At 33.4% G+C, this 13,573-nt stretch overlaps 1 pseudogene; it reads left to right on the forward strand.

Moving 5' to 3' along the window:
* The first annotated feature begins 1,565 nt into the window (after nucleotides 1-1,565).
* On the forward strand, nucleotides 1,566-13,373 carry LOC127672646 (vomeronasal type-2 receptor 116-like; annotated as a pseudogene).
* Nucleotides 13,374-13,573: the final 200 nt, after the last annotated feature.

A 13,573-nucleotide genomic window follows, 5' to 3' on the forward strand; every position in this document is an offset into this window, starting at 1 on the left:
ATTGGGTGTTCAACTCACAATACTAGCATCAATTTGCATTGCCTAAGGAAAGAATATTCTACCCAGTCTGGTGGTGCAAGACTTTAGTCTTAGCACCCTTAGGAAAGAAGAAGATTGGGGATAAAAGCAGAGACAGTTGGATCTCTGATATCAAGGCCAACCTGTTAGTCAGACATAGACTCAAGACAGCTAAGGCTACACAGAAAAAAACTTAGTCTCAAAAATCAAAACAAGCAAACAAGAAAGGATTGAATCTTCTCAAATTAAAATCCTATGGCAATGGGTTATCACAGGGGAGGTGTGGAATATGGAACAGTCAGAGGATGGAACATGAGGGCAATAAAAATGGACTGTAAAAATAGATTAAGAATACATTTAAAAAAGAAGAAGAAGAAAAAAGAGTCTACTGCACTCAGTGTGTATATTTTGAGGAAAAAATATAAGGTAGTTCAAAATTACAAAATTTAGTTTAATTACAAAATTAAATTCAATGCTCGATCAGTGTCACTCATTGTAGCCTAACCAAGTTACATAAATTAGCATAACAGACATACATGTGTGTTGTTGCAATGTCACTGAAGACAGGACCTTTTCAGAAGAAAAAGCAACTACACATGAATGGAAAATATAATTTATATACTAATATTAGCAATAAAATTCTCTCTCATAAATGAAACCTAAATTATTTCATTCCTTTGAATAAAATATATGAAATTCTTCTGAATCATCAATCAGCAATGTTGCATCAAATGTCATTGACTGCCGGGGACTGATTATCAGCCAAGAGATCAGAATAATATCTCAGTGAATATCTGCACAGGTACTGATATTGGACAGGATAGGTGTTGAATCTTTATAATCGAGGCATTTTGAATTTTGCATAATAACATGTTCTCCAGATGACAGGAATCACAGTATGTTTGAAGATATTTTGTAAATATGACTAGCATACAATAGAATATGAACAACAGAGAGAATGTTCAACTCCTGGTTCAGTGTGTCCTGTGAGACTGTGCTTCCCTACCCTAGACAGAGGAAGACACAATGCCCCATGATTCTTCTCACAGTGTGAATGATATCGAACTTTTATTACCTTCTAAACTCTTGTCTATGGAAGTTCTGTTAAAATCTATTGTGTTTTTCCATATGGCTGTTGGCACATATTCTGGTCCAAGCTGCCCAAGAAAAGTTTGTACTTGGGAATTAGGTATACCAATGAAATCATGGCACCTGAGGATGGAGAAAATTATCTCCAAAACATGTTTTCAGAAATATGAATGACATCATGGCACCTGAGGATAGAGAGCATGATCTACAAAACATGTTTTCAGAAATGTTTTGATAAAAAGTTTTCAGACCTCAGATGTAGAGCTTGAGGCCAGAATTTTTATCAATGCATCCAGGGAGCATGACATAGGATGAATGGAAAGGAACAGTGAATATATTTAAGTGGATTGGCAGACAGTAGTAGCCTTAAAACAGACACTTAGTTGTAAATGTCTGTGTGATGTTTGTCTGCATAAGAAACAGATTTCACAACTGCTCCATCAGAAAGCCTAGCAGACATGAAGAAGCTGTGTGGTTCCTCTATTTCAATTTTCCTCCTGAATTTTTCTCTCATCTTGTGCTGTTTGACAGAACCCATTTGCTTTTGGAGGATAAAGAACAATGAAGATAATGATGTAGATTTGAGAAATGATCGTGGTTTCTACCTTTGGACACATGAGGGACCTATTGAAGACAATTTGTACAATAATATTATTTATTTTAGGTAAGTCATTAACTTTATTCCTGCATCAATGTCATAAATTGAAAATATTTAGCTGTGTACACAAACTGTGGGTTTCTGTCCTGCTCTAACTCTTGTAATTTTTATAATGCTGAAAATTAATTATTACACCAATCACTATTTTACTAGTTTCAAATGTATCACAGTTTAGTTTAGCTTTAATATATTAGGCTCCAGTTCTCAATGTTAGAAAATGATTATTGATTCGCTCTGTTGAGTTTTTCTTGATATCATGTATTGAATGATGTCTCTTCATCTACCATGAATTCACAAACCTACCTTTTTCAAGAGTTCAAGGTAAAGAGACTGCGTCCCTACATATATTCAATTGCCTGCCAGTGATTCTTGTATGACCATGCATCTAAATGCCTTCATAAAATTGTTATCAAATTTTGGTCTCCAACAGCTGGGTATACATTCATTCATTGAAATATTTGTATGTGTTGGTTTACTATGTATGATAACAAGTATAACATTAAATAAATACTTGTGAATATATATGTCATATGATTTATATAATAGTCCTTAAATGAGCATCTCCTGAAATTCTGGATTTGAAGCTGAATGTGGGAAAAGACTGACAGGATTCATAGTCTGTTACCAGAATAAACTTTTGGTCCAATTACACAAATACCCAGACACAAATTAGGCTTACTGTCAGGATCAGATGGTCAATTTTTCTGTTAACTACTGAATGGATATAGCATTAGAGAAAATCTAGGAAAATAAATGTACTTCATTTTTTTAGAAGAAGCTGTCCTCAATGTCTGAGATCTTAAATATGAGATGTTGCTGTTTGTGCCTGCAGATATTAAGGGAATGTGTGTTGAAACAATTCATCTTTTAGCTAATCAATGTGCTTGGTATTTCTTTCTATCATGAATCAAGATTTCCTGTGTTTTTCTGTCTCTGAGGCTCATCATATCTCTTACTCTTACATTTTTATGACTTTGGGATTTAAAGGATATGTTTTCCAATTTGTAGCCCGAATGTACTGTACAGGTTGATACTGAGAGTGCTTTACATTATTATTCTTTTGTGTTAGGTGAGTATGAATTTCATTTCTTATGGATTCTCGATTTTCTGCATCTCATTGGAAAAATAGTGGAAATTTTCTTTAGTGACAGTTTTATAAGCCATAATATGGTTTAACTTTACAAGTATGCAAACTGTACCAATACAGTTTTCAGGTTTAGAAATAAAAACTTTGCTCCAAAGACTCAATTAAAATGCAAATTTCATCAAAAGAGCATGTTTTGTGTGTTTACTCTGGAAGAGAGGTAGTAACTAATAATAACAGATAAAGTGCTAACTGTGATGGGGCAGATGAACAAATTTCTTATGGAGAGAATATCACTGTGCTCAGACATCATTTAAAAGATTGCAAAGAATGAGGAACACTGAGGTTTTAAGAGAAATCCGATAGGATTTTAAGAAATTGAGATAGTAAGAACACAGTAAAAATTAACATTAAATTAATGCATGAAAGAGTTCAAAGATTAAAAATCTGGGTATGTGATGTATTACACCATTTTGTGTAGTTTGAACTGGATAAAGAATATAAATGAAATATATTTTAAAATTATTATTCTATTGTATGCATATTAATATTTGATAATATTAAAATATTGTTCTACAAACATCATGGAAATCGTATTGATAGTTTTTCTCACTGTACGTGAACTTAGAATTTTTATAACATTTACCTTCTCAATTTTATTGTTTAAAAATTTGTAACATATTCTTATTGATAAAATAATATCTTTCCTTGTAACCCAGATTACAGATTATCATTTTTAAGTATAGTGATTGTTAGGCAGTATACACAGGTATAATATGCATTTTAAAAATACTCTCACAATGCCAGGTGTTATTACATAAGAACTTTTGAATACATATATATATACTTTTCTTTTATTGAATATTAATTTATTTGAGTTTCAAATCGTACCTTTTCCTCTTTTCCCTCCAGAAACTCCCAATCTCATTCTTCCACCCCTGTTTTTATGAAGGTAATTTTGCTGACAACCATCCATAGCGACCTCACTGCCCTGGCTTTACACTGAAGTATCAGGCCTTCACAGAGCCAAGGGCCTCTCTTCCCATTGATGCCCTAAAATGCCATCCTCTGCTTCACATGCAATCAGAGCCATGGTTCCCTCCATGTGTACTCTTTGTTAAGTTGCTTAGTCCCTGGGAGCTCTGAGAGGTCTGGTTGGTTGTTATTGTTGTTCTTCCTATGGTGTTGCAAACCCTTCAGCTCCTTCAGTCCTTTCTCTAACTCTTCCGATGGGGAACCCATGTTCAATCCAATACTTGTCTTTAAGCATTTAGCTCTGTGTTTCTCAGGCTCTGGCAGAGCCTCTCAGGAGACAGTTATATCAGGTTCCAGTCAGTAAGCACTTCTTGGCATCCACAATAGTGTCTGGGTTTGGTGACCCTATATGGAATGGATACTGAGGTTGGGCAGATTCTGAATGGCCTTTCTTTCACTCTATTATCTACACTTTACCTCTCATGAGTATTTTCTTCCCTCTTTTAGAAAGAACTGAAGAAGCATCCACACTTTGGTTTACCTTCTCTTGGAGCAGTTTTATGAAGTCCCATTTGTCTTTTCGTGAACTTAGAACATAAACCATTGATTTTATGTTCAGAAAAATTTCCCCTGTGTCTATGTTTTCAAGGCTCTTCCCCGTTATCTCTTCCATTGGATTCAGTGCAACTGGTGTTACCTGTAAGTTCTTGATTCACTTATACTTGGGTTTTTTACAGGGAGATAAGAGTGAATCGATTTGCATTATTTTACATAATGACTGACGATTGAACAAGCACCATATCTTGAAAATGCTGTCTTTTTCCAACTAGGTGATTTTAACTTCTTTATCAAAGATCAAATGACTATAGTTGTATGTGTTCATTTCTGTGACTTCAATACCGTTCCTTTAAACAATCTACCTGTCTCTTTACCCATGTCATTCAGATTTTATCAGTACTGCTCTGTAATACAATGTGAAATTAGAGACGGTGATTCCCCCAGATGTTCTGTTATTGTTAAGAATTATTTTCTCTATCCTTGGTTTTTGTTATTCCAGATGAATTTGCAAATTTCCCTTTCTAACACTGTGATGAATTAAGTAGGAATTTTGATGGCAATAACATCAAATCTTTACATTGCTTTCAGCACGATGGCAAATTTTACTATATTAATCCTGCCAATCCATGAGTATGGGAGACTTTCCAACTTTAAGGTGTTCTTTGATTTCTTTTTTAGAGTCTAGAAATTATTGTATCATTCACTTGCTTGGTCAAAGTCTCACTAAGGTATATATATATATATATATATATATATATATATATATATATATATATATATATATATATAATTTGTGACTATTGTGAAGGATGTTGTTTCCCTAATTTCTTTATCAGCATGTTTATCGTCTGGGTAGAGAAAGGCTAATGATTTGTTTGAGTAAATTTTATATCCAGACACTTCACTGAAGTTGTTTATCACCTTAAGAGTTCTCTGGTGGAATTATTGGGGTAAGTATATTATCATATAATCTACAAATAGTGATAGGCTGACTACTGCCTTCCTAACATTTATCCCTTTCACCTCCTTTGGTTGTCTAATGGCTGTAGCTTGAAATTCATGTATTATATTGAATAGAGAGGGAGAGAGTGGGCAGTTTTATTTAGTCCCTGACTTTAGTGGGGTTGTTCCAAGTTTCCATTTATTTTGATGTAGGCTACTCATTTGCTGTATATTTCTTTTACTATGTTTGGGTATGTGCCTTGAATTTCTCATCTCTCGAAGACTTTTACCATGAAGGGGTATTGAATTTTGTCAAAAGTTTTTTTTCAGCATCCAATAAGATGATCAAGATTTTTTTTGAGTTTGTTTATATTGTGAATCATTTTGATAGATTCCCATATTTATCCATCTCTGTATCCCTGTTATTAGGCCTACTTGTTCCGTTTGGATAATTCTTTTGAAGTGTTATTAGATTTGGTTTGTGGGAATATTATTGCATAATTTTGTATAGGTATTCGTTAGGGAAATTGGTCATTAGATTTCTTACCTTGTTGCATCATTTTGTAATTTAGGTATCAGTGTAATTGTGGTTTTTTAAAAAGTGTTAGATAGTGCTCCTTCTGTTTCTATTTTATGGAATTGTATGAAAAGTTTTGGTAATAGATCATCTTTGAAGGTCTGATAGAGTTCTGCAATAAAACCTTCTGGCCCTTTGCTTTTTGTGATTGGGAGGCTTCTAATCCTTTGGGAGCTGTGGGACACTTTTGGTATTTTACCTGGTGCTGATTTAACTTTGGTACCTGATTTTTGTCTATAAAATGAATTGATTTTATCAGTTTTTTACATTTTTGTTGAATATAGACATTTCTAGTAGAATATGATTTTTTTTTATTTTCTCAGTTTCTGTTGTTATATCTCCCTTTTTACTCCTGATTCTGTTAATTTAGATCCTGTCTTGGGGCCCTGTGGTTAGTCTGATTAAGTGTTTATGTATCTTGTTGATTTTTCTCAGAGAACCAGATCCTAGCTTCATTTTTTTATATAGTTATTTTCATTCTACTTGGTTGATTTCATCTCTGAGCTTGATTATTTCCTGCTGTCTTCTCTTTTTGGTTACATTTGATTTTTTTTTTTTTTTTGATCCAGAGCTTTCAGATGAGTTGCTAAGCTGATAGCGTATGATCTCTTTACTTTCTTTATGGAGGCACTCAGAGCTATGAGATTTTCTTTCAGCATTGTTTCCTTTGTGTTCCATAATTTGGATAAGCTGTGCCTTTATTTTCATTGAATTCAAAAAAAAATCTTTAATTTCTTTATTTTTTCTCTGACCAATTCATTATTGAGAAGATAATTTGTTGTCTTCCACGTGTATGTGAGATTTTTGCTCTTTTTGTTGTTCTTGAATATCAGCCTTAGTCTGAGGCAGTCCCATAGAATACATTGAATTAATTCATTGTCCTTGTATCTACTGAAGTTTGTCCAACTATGTGGTCAATTTTTGCGAAGGTGACAATATATTTGTTATTAGTTCAGTTTTTAACATTTTATGCTCTTTTGCTATACTTAATTTCTAAATTATATTGTGTGTTTTGAAATAATTTACTTCTCACCATTAGATAAAGTATCCTCAGGAATGGATATTATTAAGTACAAATGAATGCTATTTTCAGTGTATGTAATTATAAAAATATAAATGTTAAACACTGTTTTTGAAGTATTATTTGCTTCTCAAAATACACACTGTTATTAAGATGTTTGATGTAAAATGGTCTTTTATAACAAAATAAGTAAAATATGTTAGATATTTTCTTTGTAGTTTAAGAAAATCATTTTTTAAAATGTATCCATTGAATTACATATCTAAGACTATTTTATAGTGTCTTAATCAATAGGACAGAAATCTAGTTAAAGGATGGCATGGAGAGATAGAACAAACTACTTATCAAAGTACAATAATACAAAAATATACCTATCATATCATAGTGCCCTATGTCTATAAATTCTTAAATTGTATTCAGCTGTAAAGATCACTCATTCATGAGGCTTATTTCAAGAGAGTTATTTAGGAATTTAGCATGTCTCATAGTATAAAGTTTACTGTAAATGCAATTTTAAGTTTCAAATATCTCCCTTAATCATCACTATGCCTTGTTTTAGAATACCAGCAAGTTGTTACGAGTTTTTTCTGGTAATGTTTTTTGCTACTGATGAGATCAACGAGAATCCTTATCTTTTACCCAATATGTCTTTGATGTTTACCATCACTGTTGGTCTAATTCAAGATACATTGGGACTTCTTGATAGAGCATATGAACAACAAAACAATGGGGAGTATTTTACTAATTATATCTGTGAAAAATATATAATTTGTGATGTATGCATTATTGGGCCATCATGGAAAACATCTGCCAAACTGGCATCTTTTTCTGTGTCACCACAGGTAAGAATGTGTGACACTGAATGAATCAACAACATTAAATTCCCTTTACATGTGTCAACAAGAAAAGTTTTATGGCATGTATTTATGAGTGTGCTACTACTCTCTCTCTCTTTCTCTCTCTCTCCCTCTCTCTCTCTCTCTCTCTCTCTCTCTCTCTCTCACACACACACACACACACACACACACACACACACACACAACCCATACATACACATACACACACACACACACACACACACACACACACACACACACACACATATATATATATATATATATATATATATATATATATATATATATATATAAACTGTACTTTTATATCACTATATATCACTGTATGTACATATCAATATATATGTTAAGGAGTTAAATAATCAGATTATATATGTAGTGATTAAACAGGCAAGACTGTGTTCTAGGAAATTCAGACTTGTAAGAAATAGTCAAGAATGTAAAAACAATAATACAGGATATTTAGAATATGTTCATACTATTCTTATTAGGAGTTCAGAAAGATGAGCAACATTACTTGTATATAACTCCAAACAATCTAATAAAAATATTCCTCATGTAGATGTTTTATCCTTTCTTCTAAACACTTTAGGTTTTCTTTGGTCCATTTAATCCTAACCTAAGTGACCATGACCAGTTTCCCTATGTCTATCAGGTAGCCACCAAGGACACATATTTGTCCCATGGCATGGTCTCCTTGCTGCTTCATTTTAGATGGACATGGATAGGACTGGTCGTCTCAGATAATGACCAGGGCATTCAGTTTCTCTCAGACTTAAGAAAAGAAATACAAAGGCATGGGATCTGTTTAGCTTTTGTGAATGTGATCCCAGAAACCATGCAGATTTACATGACAAAGTCTACGATATATGATAAACAAATTATGACATCTTCGGCAAAGGTTGTTATCATTTATGGTGAAATGAACTCCACATTAGAAGTCAGATTTAAAAGATGGGGATATTTAGGAGCTCAGAGAATCTGGATCACAACTTCTCAATGGGATGTTGTCACAAATAAAAAGGATTTCAGCCTTGATTTCCTCCATGGGACTATCATTTTTGCACACCACAGAGGTGAGATGCCTAAATTTAGATATTTTATGTAAACTATGGACACTGACAAATACCCAGTAAACATTTCTGAGTCCATACTGGGGTGGAATTATTTTAATTGTTCAATCTCTAAGAACAGAAATAAAATGGAAGATTTTAAATTCAACAACACATTGGAATGGTCAGCACTGCAAAAATATGACATGGCCCTGAGTGAAGAAGGTTACAATTTATATAATGCTGTTTACGCTTTGACCCACACCTTTCATGAACTAATTCTTCAACAAGTAGAGTCTCAAATACCAGCAGAACATAAAGGAATATTTAGAGACTGTCATCAGGTGAAGTTTCTTACATTTCATTATGCTTAGGTGCATCAATATGATCTTTTAAATGTATCCAGAGAAACTCATGCACATTTGTTATAGATTATTCTCTCAGGGGAAAGATTTCTACAGTACAAAATTCCCTAATTTATCTTTTACATGCATGAATACCATACACAAGGAAAGCATTTAATAGGACACAATATTTTTTATGATATCAGTGAGTTTTGTTAAAACATGTCTCAACATTTCACCCAATGAGTACAAACTTAAAATAGGACCCAAAAGTTTGATAGTAAAAGCTTTCAGTACTGGATTGTGGTGGTGCATGCCTGGGAGGCACTTGGGAGGCAGAGGCAGGTGGATTTCTGAGTTTGAGGCCAGCCTGGTCTACAGAGTGAGTTCCAGGACAGCCAGGGCTACACAGAGAAACCCTGTCTCGACAAAAAAAGAACAACAACAACAAAAAACAAACAAAAATAACCTGCAAAACAAACAAACAAACAAACAAACAAACAAACAAACAAAAAGCTTTAAGTGATGCCCAGACTAGAATATTATTCTAAAGAGTAATTTCTCAAGAATCACTACATGTGCTGTAACTAATAGTTACTCATTTAAATTAACAATGATTTACAAAACCACTAATGAATTAGATTGTACATTTTATTAAGTTTCTATTTATCTCATATATGTTTACTGTCTATACATGAAAGACCAACAGCCATTCTTTATTTTCACACACATTCAGCATTCCTCTTTATATACTCATTCATGGCTACATTTTAAAAATATATTTTTGACAAGTATAAATACACAAACACACACTCACACACACCATGTTACTTGTTATATGCAATCATTTTTGTGTACATTTTACCATTGAACATTAATATGAAGTATATAAATTTTCAGTTATCAATAAGTTATATTGTATTTTGCTACACGGGATTACTTCAATGCAGCTGTCTTTTGTGAAAGTCATTAAGAAATTAGGCAAAATTATCAATTTTGCCTTCACTTTATTGATATGCATAGGTAAGCATCTAATGATGGATCTCATTTAGGTATCTTCCGTGCTGAAGACCAGGGTATTTACTAACCCTGCTGGAGAACTGGTGAACATGAACGATAGGGAAAATCAGTGTTCAGCATATGACATTTTCATCATTTGGAATTTTCCACAAGGCTTTGTATTAAAAGTAAAAATAGGAAGCTATTTACCTTGCTTTCCACAGATGCAACAACTTCATATATCTGAAGATGTAGAGTGGGCCACAGGAGGAACTTCAGTATGTATACCACAAATTTTACTTGTTTTCAAGATATCTATATTTTTAAATATGAGGTAAGGCACTAAAATAATATCTCTGTGGTTAAGACCAATTACTACACTTGCAAGAGACCATGCTCAGTTACAAGCTCCAAAATATGGTAACTCTGAACTCTATATAAATCTCATCATAAGCATCAAAAGCCTATGTATTCCATGTTCAGTTGCACCCATATGTATATTCTCTACAGGAATATACTTATCATATATATAATATGTGTGTGTGTATTTATAAAATGATAATTTTGAAATTATGTGTATACCATGGAATTTAGAAATTATATAACAACATATGTATTGCCTAATTAAATATAATATGTATGAATTAACAGAAATCTTTCTCCAGATTCAAGGTTTCCTTTTTTATTTATATATATTTTTATTGGTTATTTTATGTACTCACATTTCACATGTTATCCTATGGTGTTTCCTCTTCTGTGGGGGATTGCCTTATCTGGCATCAGTGGGAAGGGAGCCTCTTGTTCGTGTGCAAGTTTAATATCCCAGAATAGCGTTTTGTTAGAGTGATGAAGCAGGAGTCTCATAAATGCAAGGGAAGGGGTAGGAATAGGAATGAAGGAATAGGATATTCAAGATATTATTTTAAACTTCAAAAAATTTAGGACAATCTTATGTAAAACATTTTGCTCATATTAATCAAACGATTCTTCCTTGATTTATCATACTTTCTTCATGAATATCAGTATTCTGATTTTTTTATTTATACATCATGAGAAAAAATTGATGTCATGTAAGCATTCCTTTTGGATGTATCAGTGTAGCAAGTTAAAGTTTTAAATTGCTGCAACCTGAAAGTTATATATACAGTATTACATAATGTAGAAAATATTGTGTGACATTTGGTGTACTGCAGGGAAATACAAAATAATAATATGCCTGAAATTGGTAATAAATACTGGTAAACAGAGGAATATTTATAGCCATATCCGTTAATATCCGATATATATATATATATATATATATATATATATATATATATATATATATATATATGTTTAAATGAACTACACACACACAAACACACACATACATGCTTTCTCTCAAACACATATTATATAATATTTATATATTGTCTCAGGTTCCCTCCTCCTTGTGTAGTTTGCCATGTACTCCTGGATTTAGGAAAATTCATCAGAAAGAAACAGCAGACTGCTGCTTTGACTGTGTTCAGTGCCCAGAAAATGAGGTTTCCAATGAAACAGGTACATGCTTGCATGCAGAAAGAAATGCTGAATTTGAATCCTTCTCTTTCCAAACTATAACTATGATATGGCATACATGGAAACTGAATTTCTAAAATCTCCATGATTCAAAACTTAATACGTAAAATAATGTCAACTTTTTTTGGGTCGAGCAAATAACTTGCACTATCTTCTACAAACAATGCATTTCTCTCACAATATGCTGCTTCCTGATTTTATAGTATGCAGAATACATTTAGTAGGACATTCATGTATACCAGTTTTAAAGATAAACTGTTAGGCACAGAGGTTCAAGAACGAAAATATTCCTTCAGGCAGACAATACTTGCATGAGAAACTGTATGTTCTGCTTCCTTTATGGAGATACAGACAAATGGTACAACCCAAAAAACAAACAAAATACAAAAAATTCAATAACTATATCTGCACACTACATTTGTGTGGGGACAGTGAATACATAGTTTGAAGAATTTAAAAATCTCATATCATTTTATTATTTATCATATTTTTATTCTTTTTTGTTTATTGCATACTATTTTTCTGTTCCACTCCTTATCGTGGTGTTTTGTTTCACCGCAAAATACAGGTTAATAGACAGCAATCTTATGTCATTGGTCCCTGCAGGAAGAAGGAATGGATGAGATGCTCAGTACCAAATTATTTATTGATATATCCTCTGAATAATACAAATACATAATTATTAAATAAGTAATTATGATATCATATTAGGTTTTATTGTTTTTCACCAGCAGATATGCAACAGTGTGTGAGGTGTCCAGATGATAAGTATGCCAACTTAGAGCAAACCCACTGCCTCCAAAGAGCTGTGACATTTCTGGCTTATGAAGATCCTTTGGGAATAGTTCTAGGTTCCATGGCCCTGTCCTTCTCAGCCATCACAATTCTAGTACTAGTCACTTTTGTGAAGTACAAGGATACTCCTATTGTGAAGTCCAATAACTGCATTCTCAGCTACATCTTGCTCATCTCCCTAGTCTTCTGTTTTCTCTGCTCATTGCTCTTCATTGGACATCCCAACAAGGCCACCTGCATCCTGCAGCAGACCACATTTGGAGTATTTTTCACTGTGGCTGTTTCTACAGTGCTGGCCAAAACATTAACTGTGGTCATGGCTTTCAAGCTCACTACTCCAGGGAGAAGAATGAGAGGGATGCTGACATCGGGGGCACCTAACTTGGTCATTCCCATTTGTACCCTGATCCAACTTGTTCTCTGCGGCATCTGGTTGGTAACATCTCCTCCCTTTATTGACAGAGTTATACAATCTGAACATGGGAAGACTGTCATTATTTGCAACAAAGGCTCAGTCATTGCCTTCCATGTTGTCCTGGGATATTTGGGTTCCTTTGCTCTGGGAAGCTTCACTGTGGCTTTCCTGGCTAGGAACCTTCCTGACAGATTCAATGAAGCCAAATTCCTAACTTTCAGCATGCTGGTGTTCTGCAGTGTCTGGATCACCTTCCTCCCTGTCTACCATAGCACCAGGGGGAAGAGCATGGTGGTTGTGGAGGTCTTCTCCATCTTGGCTTCTAGTGCAGGGTTGCTAGTGTGTATCTTTGTTCCAAAGTGTTATGTTATTTTAGTTAGACCAGATTCAAATTTTTTACAGAGGTACAAAGATAAATTGATTCATTGAAACTGTGATAGTATGAAAATCTTAGATGATACTCAACATATTTTTCTTTGTCTTAATCAAAGTAGTACTTAATTATATAAAAAAATTTAAGGAAATAAATAAATTTGAACTTGCAAATAGGACAGCACACTCCATTGTAATACCATTTAAAAAAAATGTGGTGGAAAATGGTTTTTAAATATGTACACAATTCTGAATGT

Source organism: Apodemus sylvaticus, chromosome 22, assembly GCF_947179515.1.
Source record: "Apodemus sylvaticus chromosome 22, mApoSyl1.1, whole genome shotgun sequence".
NCBI lineage: Eukaryota > Metazoa > Chordata > Mammalia > Rodentia > Muridae > Apodemus > Apodemus sylvaticus.